The following is a 13,782-nucleotide window of genomic DNA, read 5'->3' on the forward strand; positions in this document are numbered from 1 at the left end:
CCAGTCAAAGCTGAAAAGTCAGAGTCAACGCGGCCAGAAACATCACACAAAAGTTAGTAGAACTTCTGAAGGCCGTATCTTTGGACTCAGACCTCAGAATTGGGCCTACATTATGTCAAAACGACCGGCTCGGAAGGAGCTTTCTAATGGTTGAAGCCTTGACCCAATAAGAAGATCAGAAGTAGATGAAAAGTTTGTTGAAGTAAAATCCAGCTGAAAAGGCCTCTGTAGACTGAAGAAATTGGGTTTTGGGCTCGATTTTTCGGCCCAAAACATGGCTCCTCAGCCCATGCACGAAAATGTGGATCTTGTCTCTTCCATTTTAATACACAAGACTTAACTCTTAAAGAAAGAGTTTTTTAAGTAGTCATTAGCATAGATTTCTAGATCTAGATTTAGTCTCCATTAATTAGCTTTCATAACTTGTTTTAGATCTAGTTTTTAATTTGCAATAGATTAGTTAGAACAAGTAGATTATTAATTGAGAATCAATTTTAGTTTTACAATAAAGTATTAGTTTTCATTTCAATTTAGATTAGTGATTAAATTCTTGTTTACGTTTTAGTTGTTTCAAATTTATAAATTAGGTTGTCTTCAATTGATAATTAGTTAAATCATAATTGTAGTTCTAAATTAGTTTTAAATCTTGTTTTAGTTCATTTAGAATAATTAGAGAATTCTTGTTTGGATCAAATTAGTAAATTTACAATCTTTATATGATGCCTTGTTTAAATTCAATTAGAAATGATAGTTTAATGACTCTAGGCTAAACCTCCATTAGAGGGGTTTGAGGAAGCCTTGATGAAAGCTTGATTGTTATTAACGTAGAATAGTCGTAATTTTCCATTCCAATCTAGAAAGTAATTAGTTCACCATGAGAATGGGTTTGATTGCTTCACATGCTAGATGTTAGTTGGTAGAGATTACCATGAACAACTAGGGATTAGGAAGAACCAATTGCTATGCGAAAGCATTGCAATTCGGATTACGACAAATCTTTGCTAGTTATTTAAGTCGAGTTAGGGTGGAATCAATCCCCCCTAATTCCTTATCGTATAGTTAAGTTTAGTATTCCGTAGTCGAATTATCATATCTTGTTAGCATAATTTGCATCGTAGTATAAATTCCATCATACTCTCATTGACTTTGGATAGACCGATAACCTTAGTAAACGCTCAATTCTAAAGAACTAGGAGTGGAACGAATCTTCTATTCCCACTATATTGCTATAGAATCGAAAGTAGAAAACTTTGATTAATTAGACACGAAAATAGTTTTAGTTTTACTTGCATTTGAGTCTCGTTAGTTATTCGTGAGTAAAACTATCATTTTACGTTTATCAAAGACCATCGACGTTATGATGGCAGGAAACACTTCTCGAGGGTAGGAAAAACCCCACGTCACACTGTGCAATTCAGAGTTCGCTGCAAAAGAATCAGTTGGCAGTATCTTAATAGACAGCCTACAACTTGATAGGCTCAGTCAAGCCTTCTGATATCAGTAAGGCGATGCTCCCGCGAAGTGATAGACACTCTAGGACCCGACGTCAGTGAGGAGAAAGATCTTCTCGACGTCGTGATGAGTCACGAATGGATTCTAACTAGGTAGCTCCCTAATGTCCATATAGATAGTTTATGTTTTATTTTCATTTTGTTTGTTTTCTTTTCTTTTCGCATTTATGTATAATTATAAGTATTAGTGTAATTTTAATATTATCTGCTTGTTTTAAATTGTTTCGTATGTGGAATTTGGATATTAGTAGAAGGTAATACAAATACATCATGCCAAAATTTTCCATTTTTCTTTTCTGCATTACATATGTTTTTGAAAATACAAAAAAACAAAAAAATTTATAGTAGAATAATTTAGTAAATCCCTAGTACAATAAACCATGTATTTTTCGTTCTATATCAAATAACCCACGCCCCAAACTTATTTGGGGGTGGTATATTTTCATCATGAAGAACATAATACAGGTGTATCGCAGTTTTTGCTGATGTTTCTATGGTAATCTCTTTCCTTATTTTTCATACTTTGAGGGTAAAACATATTTCTATTTGGGGGTGGTATAATAACATTTTGCAAAAACTAGACATTTCTTAAATAGATATAGTAGTATATTTCTTCCTTTCTTAAAAAAAAAAAAAAAAAACATTTTTTTTTTTTTTTGTTTAGTACTAGAAGTCCTATTTCCTTTTCTATGATGAATAAATAGTCTAGAAGTGTCATTATAACAATAGAGTAAGGATTTATTCTTTGAACTTAAACTAATATATGTTTAATAGTTTTTGCATCTTTTCATGAATGACACGTATAAGCATTTGATTGTATATTGCAATAAGTTTCTGAGACCAAGGTTAGAACAATAATTAAGTTCCATATCCTGTGAGAATCTAGCCCAAAGCCTCATCTGAATGATTATTAAGTTATGACACAAAGGATGTCCGGATAGAAATACCACACGTCCACTTGTTTGATCACCACGCCATATCCTAAGAGAGAATTTAGGCCCTTTTATATAAATATAGCCAACGTTAAAAACCCAAAAAGATAGTTTTTCTCTAGTTACACCTCTTGAGCCTTCAAAATTTTCTAAAAACCTTTTTATCTTTCCCCATAAATTCCTGAACCGTTATAACACACAATAAAAAGCTTAACCAGCTTACGAGTTGAGAATTTGATGAATATCAGAAAAAGAGAAGAGAGGACCTTGTACAAAAACAGATCAATTAGTTGCTTCGAAAAGAAGAGAAAGAAAAAAAAAAAAAAAAAAAAAAAAAAAACCCATCAAAAACCAAAACTCCAAAAAAAATTCAAAGGAGTCATAAATTGAATCTCCCAAAAGTTCAAAATCAAAAGGAGACGATATTAGAAACAAAAGAAAAACAAAAACAAAAGCGAAGTTAGAACTCCCAAAATTCAAAATCATATGGAGTCACAAAGCCAAAGAGCTAAAAAATGAATCACAATTCGGAAGCAAAGAACAAAACGAGGTTCTTCTCTAGTTACAAGTATATTGAAGACCCAATTTCTCAACTTAAGAGGTCAAAAGGTTGCGGAAAAAGGCTTAAGAGGGGAAAAGAGAAGGCACTCAGAAAGGGGAAGCAATGTAAAGGCAGGCGGTGTATTGGATGTAATAAGGCTGGAGTATCTTATGACAAAAGGAATTGTCCAATGCTTAATAATGGGTAAGTAATGCCAATTTATTATTTCTTTATTTTTAATCCTAAAAGTGCATTTCATATATTCTTTGTTATGTTAATTGCCTTGCAGTGAACAAGCTTCACAAATTTCTTCATGTGACAATGAGGAAGAAACCAATACAAATTCTAATAGTGACGATGATTCTTATTCTGCCTCGGGTACACACCGATTTTTTGTATTGTCTTTTACTTTTTAGTATTGTATTGCTTTTATCCTTATCACTATTGAATTTTTGCTTGATATTAGGTGAGATGGAACTTTGCATTGATATGCATAAAGTACATGGTAGTTAGTAGTGCGTGGACAATTGCTCTCATGCTTAAATCCCACAGTCGGACAAGTGTTGTTTTGGTTAGCAGTGATGACAAGTGTTGCAGTTCTAATAGATTTGAACGTTGGTGGTTCAAATTTATTCAATCCTTGAGAAGCTGCTGTAGCATCCATTAAGACAAATCAAAGTTGGACAACAATCTTCTTTTGACATAACTTAGAGACATAGGAACCCAATTGATATTGCTCTCTCTTGTATATGGCATCTTGGTGGCATGATTTTCGGGTCATTTTTTTTTATCGAATCTCTATTTTTTATTCAAATTTGGTTATACACACTGATTATTATACTTACAGAACGAAGCAAATTTTGGAACAGGCATAAAGTGGCCCTCGAGGTCGTGTAGGAATTTAGCTTGGAGGAATTTTGCTCAACTTGACCACGAACTTCAGAAGTACAACAGTACAACGAATTTAGCGTGGAGGATTTGATTTTGTTTCTGCTAGGAAGTGTTGTTGGGCGCTTGGGCCATGCTGATGGCTTTTTTAGCAATCTGAAACTCAACATTAAGGCGCTCTTCACAGAATTTTAAAGAATCTTCTAACTATTAAATCAACCTACAAAGTTGATGGTCATACTTTATGTAGATTTAGCTTTTTTGAAATACATGAAACTATTTCTGATTGAATTCTTGATCTAATATAGATTTTCGAAACAGATGCAAAAATACTTTCATCTTCCTCTGACGTAATTGGCAGAAAGGGATTTCATATTTTTTCCCTTAGCTCTGCAACTGGAACATATACTACAGGTTGTTTGTTCATAATGGGTTTATCTGTTACATCATTATTCTCATTATCTATAATCAACAACAGTGTCTTCATCTTTTCAATTTTCTCCTTGAGATGACAAATCCTCTCTATCTCAACAATGTATGGCAGCTCCTTGTTATCCGAACATTTTGATTGACCTTTTTTCTTTTGCAGGGCTACTTTTCTTTTTAAACTACCTATTTGCTTCTTCGAGATCACTGTTTTCCTTAACCACGGAGTAACTTGTAACACATCATTTCAACAACATAGTAGGGACTGGCTATTAGAATGAGATACAGAAGGTTTCTACTGCAGGAAACAGACAAATGTTCCACCCAAAAACAATAAAACATCAACAATATAGGATCTTGGTGGATTCGAACCACCATATCTTTGGATAACCCTAAAGTGCTATACCATTTGAGCTAAAGATCCAATCCTTGTGAATGTGTTTATCGGTACTTTATAAAAACTAGTTTACTCCCTCACGCCAATATTATGTTCTAATGAAATAAACTACAAATTAGGCAAACCAGAAAGTTCAATTGGAGCCTCACCAGAAAATTTTTGATGGCTCAAATACAACGTTGTGAGACTCGATAAATTCCCAATGCTTTCTGGAATTCTTCCCCCACAATTACTCATATTAAGAAATTTCAAAGTCTCAAATCCCCAATACTTGAAGGCACTACACCATAAAATTTATTACCACGCACTAAGAATCAAACTACTCAAGTGGGAGAGAGAGCAACGACAATTTTTTTTCTTTTTCATTTTTTTTGTTCCTTTTGTTGAAAGAGAGAGAGTTACTAGAGATAAAAAAAATGGGAGAGAAAGTTGAAGAGAGAAAATAAAATAGAGATACGAGTGGGGTTTTTTAGTTTTAGGATTGACTAAATCTCATGGGATATCTTGTGAGGTTTACTCCATTAGTTATTATCTGAAGTACCTACTTGTAAGAGAGGGACTATATATATATGTGTGTGTGTGTGTGTGTGTGTGTGGGGGATCAAGATACCATGGATTCTATACCTCACTTTTTACCTTAAATCTTGACTGCACAGCACAACAGAATTGATAGTGGAGATTAGATGTAGATTGGCACATATTAAATAGAGTGAGCCGAGCAGTCGAGCCAATTAAAACAACAAGAACCCAATCACGTGACTTTTTATTATTACCCCTCTCACATCTCTCTCGTCTCTTTCTCTTTTCTTCTCTCTCCTCTACAAAAAAAACCATTAAAAACAAATCAAAAGTTCAAAAAATAAAATTCACATAATGTGGGTATAGTTTTTGTGCTATTTAGTAGAAGTTTGTTAAATGTGGTGGAAGATTTTGCTCATTTGTTAACTCCTCTGACATGTAGAAGAGTGTGCTCCCCTAACAAATCTTTGTAATCATGACGACAACCAAAGACAACCAAAAAGAACAAAATAAAAAGAAGAAGAATGTGTATCTATTGTCTGTGTATTTCAATATTTGAAGAGTCTTAATTATTTTGGTTTGATGGGCGATCCTTTTTGTTCAATCTTTGAAGAATCTTTGAAGACTTTGTAGGTACCTTGTAATTATTATAGATTTGATTAGATGATAGAAGAACCTGTATTGTTTCCCTTGTGTTAGAAAAGATATATACCTACTACATGTGTGACTTAATACACGCCAATTGTGCTTGTCTGTGAGATACCGATTTGTCTAATAGGAGTAAGGGCCTAAGGGGGTTCGCTTCTGTGATGCATTTCTGTGTTTTAATAGACCCTTCAATTCAATAATTGCACATTGTAGCAAAGCTGATCTGTGTACAAATAAGTCATAGAGCTGACTTTTTTTAAAAAATGAAACATCAACAACTGAGTCTTTGATATGCAGTTGTGCTCCAATCATGTATTTTGTGATTCCATCCGCCAAATCCTGTCTTAAGTTTCAGTTCCAAATTCAAATCATAGTCCAGCTTCTAGTAAAGGGCTGACAAGTAATAATGGTTCGAAGAGAGGAATTGGAAGAGAGTACAATACGTTGCCATTCCCCATCAAAGAGATGATGGACCAACAAGTTCAGCTCCATCAGAATATTGTTGATATTTAAGTACATCTGAAGAAAAGGTTCCTTACTACTTCCAATACCCACCTCAAAATTCTGATGCTCATGAACAGATCTTTACTTTTGAAGGATCAAACAAAGAACAGGCTCTTGTCGTCTATCTGTCAATGGTACATACACCATATATTCAACATCGTCATAATTAGAAAAGCTCTAAGCAATTGGAAGCTGCGAGAATCCTGTGACGAGGCCGCGAGAGTCTACCAAAAATTTTACGACCATAATTTGTTTTGTAAGAACAGTTAACACCACCTAACATCGCACTATTACCAAGAGCTTTGTATGACATTGGATCTCGACTCTGGAATACAACAAATATTTTACCTCCGAGTCTGAAACCCTGTCTCTGTCCAATCAGCCTCGATTTAAATCTTCAGTTATTTCAACTTTTATTCCTCTTTACCTTCAAGTTGTATAATCCTTGGTCCAATTTCAAATTTAATGAATAAGCATTTATGCAAAAGATTGAAATACCTCGTCTAGTAGCACTAAAATCGATTTGGACTTTGATACGTATAAGTCGAAGGATTTTGTTGCAAGTCACGCAACTAAAATGGAAACACAAGTTAACCAGTGTCTTTGGTACTATTGGATATTGGGGATTGTAGGCTTCAAATCAGACGTGCTGGTCAGGTTTCAAGAAATTATACTGATTAATTTTCTCCCGCGACCTTCCTTGCAGTATTTTTTTGAACTTTTAGGGGGGATAGATAAGACCATTAGTGAGAAACTTTGGTTCGTAAATGGATTTTTCTAATGAAGAGATAAATGAGGGGGGCGATTTTTGTTACTCCAACTCATTTTTGGTTCAAGAGAAAGGTGAGAACAGGAAAAGAACAATCACCTGGAAAGTAAGGAGAGAGAACTTGTTTCGTTAATAAAAAACGGGGAGAGCAATTTCAGTTCTGGTACTTTAATTATTGTCGGGTTGGCTATTAAGCTGAATAAATCACTCAAAATCTATTTAATGTGTGTCAGCCCACATCTAATCTCCACCATCAATTATGTTATGATGTGCGGTCAAGATTTAAGATAAAAAATGAGGTATATAATCCATGGTATACTAATCCCTCCCTATATATATATATATATATATATATATATATAAAGAAAAAGAAAAAGAAAAAGAAAGATAAATCATTCAGCAGAAGTAGTGAGAAAGTCAAGTAATGTGGTCTACAAAGTGAAGAAATTTTCCAAGATGGTCAAATACAAGAAAAGTCTTTAGTATATTCTTAGAAAATTTTGAATCCTTTTACCCTTTTCTTGTTAACCTATCTTAAGCCCCATAATACCCAGACTTATCACAAAAGTATGATATGAAGTGTAGAATAGGTGAGAGGATGCTAAAGTGAAGGACCCGACACTAAACTTGTGATTGACACTCTTTCCATGAGACTAATTTGTTTTTAAAATTTTATAAGTTCGTCTTTCTGGCTAAGTGATAAGTGCTCAAAAAGTGCAATTTAACTCTCGATTATGCCTCTTGTTTAGCCATCTTAGTGGACTAATAGTGTTTGTAAGTTATGTTTTATGATTCTACAGGTGAAAAAGAGAGTTTTGTGGAATATGCGAATTCAGAGCAATTCAGAGCAATTCAGAGCATTAAGGATCACATGGGAAGCCCGTGGACAATCATGGAGAAGGCCAAGGAATTGAAGCTATTAAATATGCGAATTAGACCTATTTTAAAGCCTATTTGGAAGCCCAAGTCTAAAGGATTCATTGCTTGGACCAAAGCCCGCAAAAGAGAATAGAAGGATAGAGCAAAAGAGGGAAAATAGACTTCCGTGTCTGGGACGCATGGATCGTGCGTCCAGACGCAATGCTCGCATCTGAGACGCAAGGATCGTGCATCCAGACTCAGGAAACGACACTGTAGCCACTTCCTTCTCAGTTTTGGAGACGAAGTTGGATTCTAAAAGAAGTTGATTTGTATTAGGAAACAAATGGCGGTTTGGAATGCTTCTAGAACTCATTGTAACCCCTATAAATAGAGGACCTAAATGCCTCATGTAATTTGCCAATTCACTTATATTATTGTTTCCAGAACATGAGGCAGAGAGAGATTAATAATAAAATATTCAGTTTTAACTAGCCAAGTCTTAATAAGTTAGTCTTTCTAGTCTTATGTTCTTCGACTCTTCTTCTTCTCGTTCTTCGTGTTCTTCCTTCTATATGGAAGGTTAATCTTCTCCTTCAAGGGAGGAGATAAAGCCGAGGCTTAAGGTTTAATGATTCTTCTGGTTCATGGTGTTCTTCAATTAGGTTAGTTCTTTATGTTTTTAGTTATTAGTTCCATTGCTCACACCAGGGAATGGAAGTATAGAATAGGGTTTATGTTTTGCAATATTAATATCATGCTAGTGTTCTTTACTTTTCTTCTAGTAGTATAGTTCTTTAGAGTTAGGGAAGTATTCTTTGTGTTGCCTTAGAAGGGGTAGCTCAGGGAGTGGCTGCCTTGGTTAAGTATTCTTTGTGTTTGCTTTAAGTGGTGATTCATTGAATGTCCGCCCTATTAGAAAGTACTCCTTGATGTTGCTCTTGGTAATACATTGAATGGTTGCCCGAGCTTACATAAAAGGAAAGAAGATATTAATAGCATAAACATAAGAACAACATTAAGTAGAATTAATTGTTAATAATGTTTTGTCCAAGAGGGCATCAACACTTGCTCGATTGCCTAATTGTAGTCTTCTTGTAAGAACAACCATGAAGAAGAAGGTCATAGATAAAAAGTATTGGTGGATTCTAATCTTTTGAATTCCCTCTCTTATAAATTCTCAATAGTTTAGTTAATTTAGTTTAGTGTAGTATTAGAATCTAAAATCTAAAATCTCTACAATCATAGTTTTTAATCTCACAAACCCCCTTTCCAGTCCTGTCCTTCACATAGCATACACTTAAAAGTGGAACGATACCCTACTCATCCTTTACTTATTGAGGGATAATTAGGTTTTGATACGCTTCTATTTTGTTCAATGACCATCATCCATCTACATCATCTATCTACATCATCCATATACCATCTACACACAAAAGGAGTGAGTGTCAAATGGCGCCGGGGTCGTTTTAAGTTGTTTATGTTTAACATTTTCTTTTAAGATTAGAATTTTGGATCTTTAGATAATTTTAGCCGCATCATCCATCCTTTTAAGAAAGAAAGAAGCTTGAAGGACATCTCGAAGACAAGATCTACCATCCAGGTTAGTCGAATCTTCATTCTTTTTATTTCATTCTTAGTATAGTTGCATTATAGTTTAGTTTTATTGCTTTCTAGTATAGTTGCATTTAGGACCTTCTCAACAATTGAAGTTGTAAGCCAACACAACGAAACATCAAACTCTAGTGTTTCTTGTCTGAATCTTGACAAACGGACTATCGTCTGTGGGCTGTGGTACTTAAGCAATCCAAGTGATTCACCATAACCCTAGAAGAGACAGCTGTAGACAACGGGCGAGATACTAGCTACAAAGCCCAACCCAGTTGAAGGAAAGTAGTTTTACATTTTAGTATAATTTAGAATAGTTGCATATTATTTAAGCATTGTAGGATAGTTTTTTGTCATTTTTGCATAGCATTTTCTAGTATATGCCCCGTACTCCATATCATCGTCCGATAAGAACACAACAGTGGACAAGGTTTAACAACCGACTCACAAGAATACTAGACGAGATTGATACAATGGCTGCACACAATGATGGAGGTGTTATGGACACCAATAATCTTGAAGCTATCCCACCTATGCAAGCACAACAGAGGAAGAAGCTGAGTGATTTCTATTCGCCAATCATTGGAGACCCACCCAGTAGTATTGTTTTTCCAGAGACAGAAGATAACCAGTTTGAACTTAGAGCATTAGTAATCTCTATGCTTCCAAAATTCAATGGTTCAGACAATGTTCAGCCTTATGTTCACATGAACAAATTTCTATCGATCCCTCTCTAACTTTCAAGAACCGAATATCGTGGATGAGAGTATCAAGTTAATTCTTTTTCCACTCTCACTCGAAGGTAAAACATCTGAATGGTTAACTGCAAGCCGATCAATTCAATCAACGACTGGGAGAAGTTGAGAACAAAGTTTATGAACAAGTTCTACCCACCCCAGAAGACAGATGCCATGCAGCAAGCCATCAGCAATTTCAAAGGGAAGGTGACTGAAGAATATCATCAAAGCTGGGAGAAATTCAATTATCTGCTAGTCTCATGTCCACATCATGGTTATGATAAGAGCACACTGGCTTATTTTTTCTTTTGAGGACTTTCTACTATGAACAAGTAGATGATATAGTCAATGCATCAAGGTAAGTTTACATCATTGGATGGAGAGAAAGCCTACAACTTTCTCGAGAATTTAGCTGAAGACACTCAATAATGAAGTACTAGCAACGAGGACGTAGCTAGAGTGGAGGGGGTGTCGAAACAATTTGGTAACCAATTCAAGAAGACCCAAATCAAGCAATGCTATCAATTATGGTAAGCCTATCAACAGGACTTGAAACTCTGAACAAGAAGTTTGATCAGTTTTCCATGAATCCACCAAAAGCAAACAATTTTGAAGCTAAACTTCAGCTATCCAAGCCTTGTTATGCCATTTGTGAGCTATGTTCTAATGAAGGCCACACCACAGAAGAGTGTTCGTATTATCTGGATACTAATGCAGAGGCATGTAGTATCAACTTTTTAGGAAGAAATAACCAGTTCAATCAGGGATAGAATTATTGGAAGCCACAAAATACAAATCAGAGGAATTTTCCTCCAGGATTCCAAAATCAGTCAAATTAGTTCTAGAATAACCAGTATCAGTTCCAAGACCGCCAGAAACCATACAGAAATCAACAGTCATACCAGAACCAGCAATACCAAGCCAACACAAACAGAGAGTTAGTACCATATCTTATGAGTGGATATATTGCCCCTACGCCTCAGTCTAGCAAAGTAGTTATCCCACATCTGGAAGAAGCTATCACCACGATTGTCAATAAGCTAAAATAGACAAATCAAAGAACCCAGAAGTTGGAGAATAACTTTAGTGTCATTCAAAGCCAGATAGGGCAAATCGCTGCCGCCTTGACGGAAAGATCAAAAGGAGCATTACCAAGGCAGTTGGAGCCAAATCCAAAAGGAAGAGGTGTCTTGCAGGTGGATAACCTGGAGATTACTCATGACCAAGTTAATTCTATCACCACTCTGAGGTCAGACAAGAAAGTTGATAATAAGATTGTCTATGAACTCGGAAAAGATTCTGCGGAGCCTAAGGTAACTTATGTCCCCACCATCCCACCCAGTTTTATTATTCCAGATATATCTAGTGTTGTGCCACCTGCTGAAGAAACTGTTGCAAAAGAAGTTGAAGGAACTACTATGGAAGTAAGTAAGAAGAAGCCATCATGAGTGACTCCACCTATCACTCCACTATCTGTTACCAGCCAACTGAAGCTGAAAGAAGAGAACCGATATTAAAGAATCTGCCAGCACCATTTCCTTCGAAACTAGTGAATACCAGAAAGGATGACCAGTACAAGGAGATTTGCAATGTATTTCAGAATTTGCATATTAATATCCCATTTCTGACCGCCATCAAGCAAGTTCCCTCATATGCCAAATTCGTGAAAAATCTAGTGAAGAAGAAGACCAACATTCCAAAAGAAGATTTTATCGCTCAAAGATGTTCATCGTACCTACATAATCTAGCGGTTGTGAAACTGAAAGATCCTAGAAGTCCAACTGTTACATGCAGAATTGGAGATTCTTTGGAGGAGCAAGCTTTATTAGATTTGGGTGCTAGTGTGAATCTTCTACCATATTTTGTCAACGAGAAGTTGGGCTTGAAGGATCTAAAACCGACTGATGTTACTTTACAGTTGGAAGATAGATTAGTAAAGATACATAAAGGAATCATTGAAGACATCATAGTCAAGATCGAAGATTTCTATTATCCGGTTGATTTCATAGTACTCGACACAAAACCTACATCTGGTAGGCATCTACCAATCATTTTAGGCAGACCATTCTTAGCCACTGCAAATGCACTCATCAACTATCAAAACGGTAATATAACGTTATCCTTTGGTAATATGAGAGTCGAGACCAATGTTTTCCATATGTTACAGCAACCACAAGAGGTGTGTGTTGTGAACGAGGTATGCATGATTGAAGCATTAACACAGGATTATCTGACTCATTCATATCCTGCTGACGAGTTGTTGAAAGCTCTGACAGACTCAGACTGTGAGGAAATTAGTGTTGAGGCAATTAATGCAATTTTGGATTCATCACCTGTCATGTATGACAACAAGTTCAAAGAAAAGTTTGAATCACCTATGCTTGATGGACCATCTAAAGATCTTAAGAAGGAGCCACCTAAGCTAGAATTGAAACCTTTGCTGTCTACACTCAAGTATGCTTTCTTGGGAGATTTGGGAACCTACCCAGTAGTCATTGCATCAGATTTGACTGAGGAGCAGGAATCCAGGTTAGTAACACTTTTAAAGGAACACAAGTTAGCTATAGGTTGGATAATTGATGATATCAAGGGGATTAGCCCTATGATAGTTCAACATAGGATTCATTTGGAAGAGGATTCGAAGACTTCTAAGCAACCACAGAAGATGCTTAATCCGAAGATGAAGGAAGTAGTTAGAGAAGAGGTCGTCAAACTCCTTGACGCCGGCATTATCTACCCTATTTTAGATAGTCAATGGGTTAGTCCAGTTCAAGTTGTGCCGAAGAAGTCCAGAACCACAGTGATTAAGAACGAGAACAATGAGTTGATTCCAACTAGGATTCAGACTGGATGGAGAGTTTGCATTGATTACAGGAAGTTGAATAGCACATCGAGGAAAGATCATCTTCCATTGCCATTCATCGATCAGATGTTAGAAAGATTAGTTGGACAAGCTTACTACTACTTTCTTGATGGTTACTCAGGATATTTTCAGATCCATATTCACCCTGAGGACCAAGAGAAGTACACATTCACATGTTCGTTTGAGGATTGCCTGCACCATCTCTCCTTAGTCCTTAAACGTTGTTGCGATACCAACTTAGTTCTGAACTGGAAAAAGTGTCACTTCATGGTAAAGGAAGGGATAGTGCTGGGTCACCAAGTTTCAAAGGAAGGAATTCTAGTAAATCGAGCGAAAATATCTACAGGAAGTAAGCTACTACAGAATGACACTTATACCACTGTTTTTAAGTGTGGTATAAATATATTTACCACTGTTATACAACCGTGACAATAGGTGGTGTGGTATATAATAATAGCAAAACTGTGGTATATATGTTTAACGGATACCACGGTTTTTCAAAGAACCGTGGTTTGTAATACTGATTATATACCACGGTTGTCAACATAACCGTGGCATATAAGCTATTGAAACCGTGGTTT

The 13,782-nt window shown here is 35.8% G+C and overlaps 1 long non-coding RNA gene across 1 annotated transcript; it reads left to right on the forward strand.

Annotated features, from left to right (window-relative positions):
- Nucleotides 1-3,628: 3,628 nt before the first annotated feature.
- LOC147498082 (uncharacterized) lies at nt 3,629-4,367 on the forward strand. Its single transcript, XR_015194208.1, has 2 exons — nt 3,629-3,760; nt 3,854-4,367. It is a non-coding gene; the product is annotated as an uncharacterized LOC147498082 (long non-coding RNA).
- Nucleotides 4,368-13,782: the final 9,415 nt, after the last annotated feature.

Source organism: Coptis chinensis, chromosome 5 (assembly GCF_015680905.1).
Source record: "Coptis chinensis isolate HL-2020 chromosome 5, ASM1568090v1, whole genome shotgun sequence".
Taxonomy (NCBI): Eukaryota; Viridiplantae; Streptophyta; class Magnoliopsida; order Ranunculales; family Ranunculaceae; genus Coptis; species Coptis chinensis.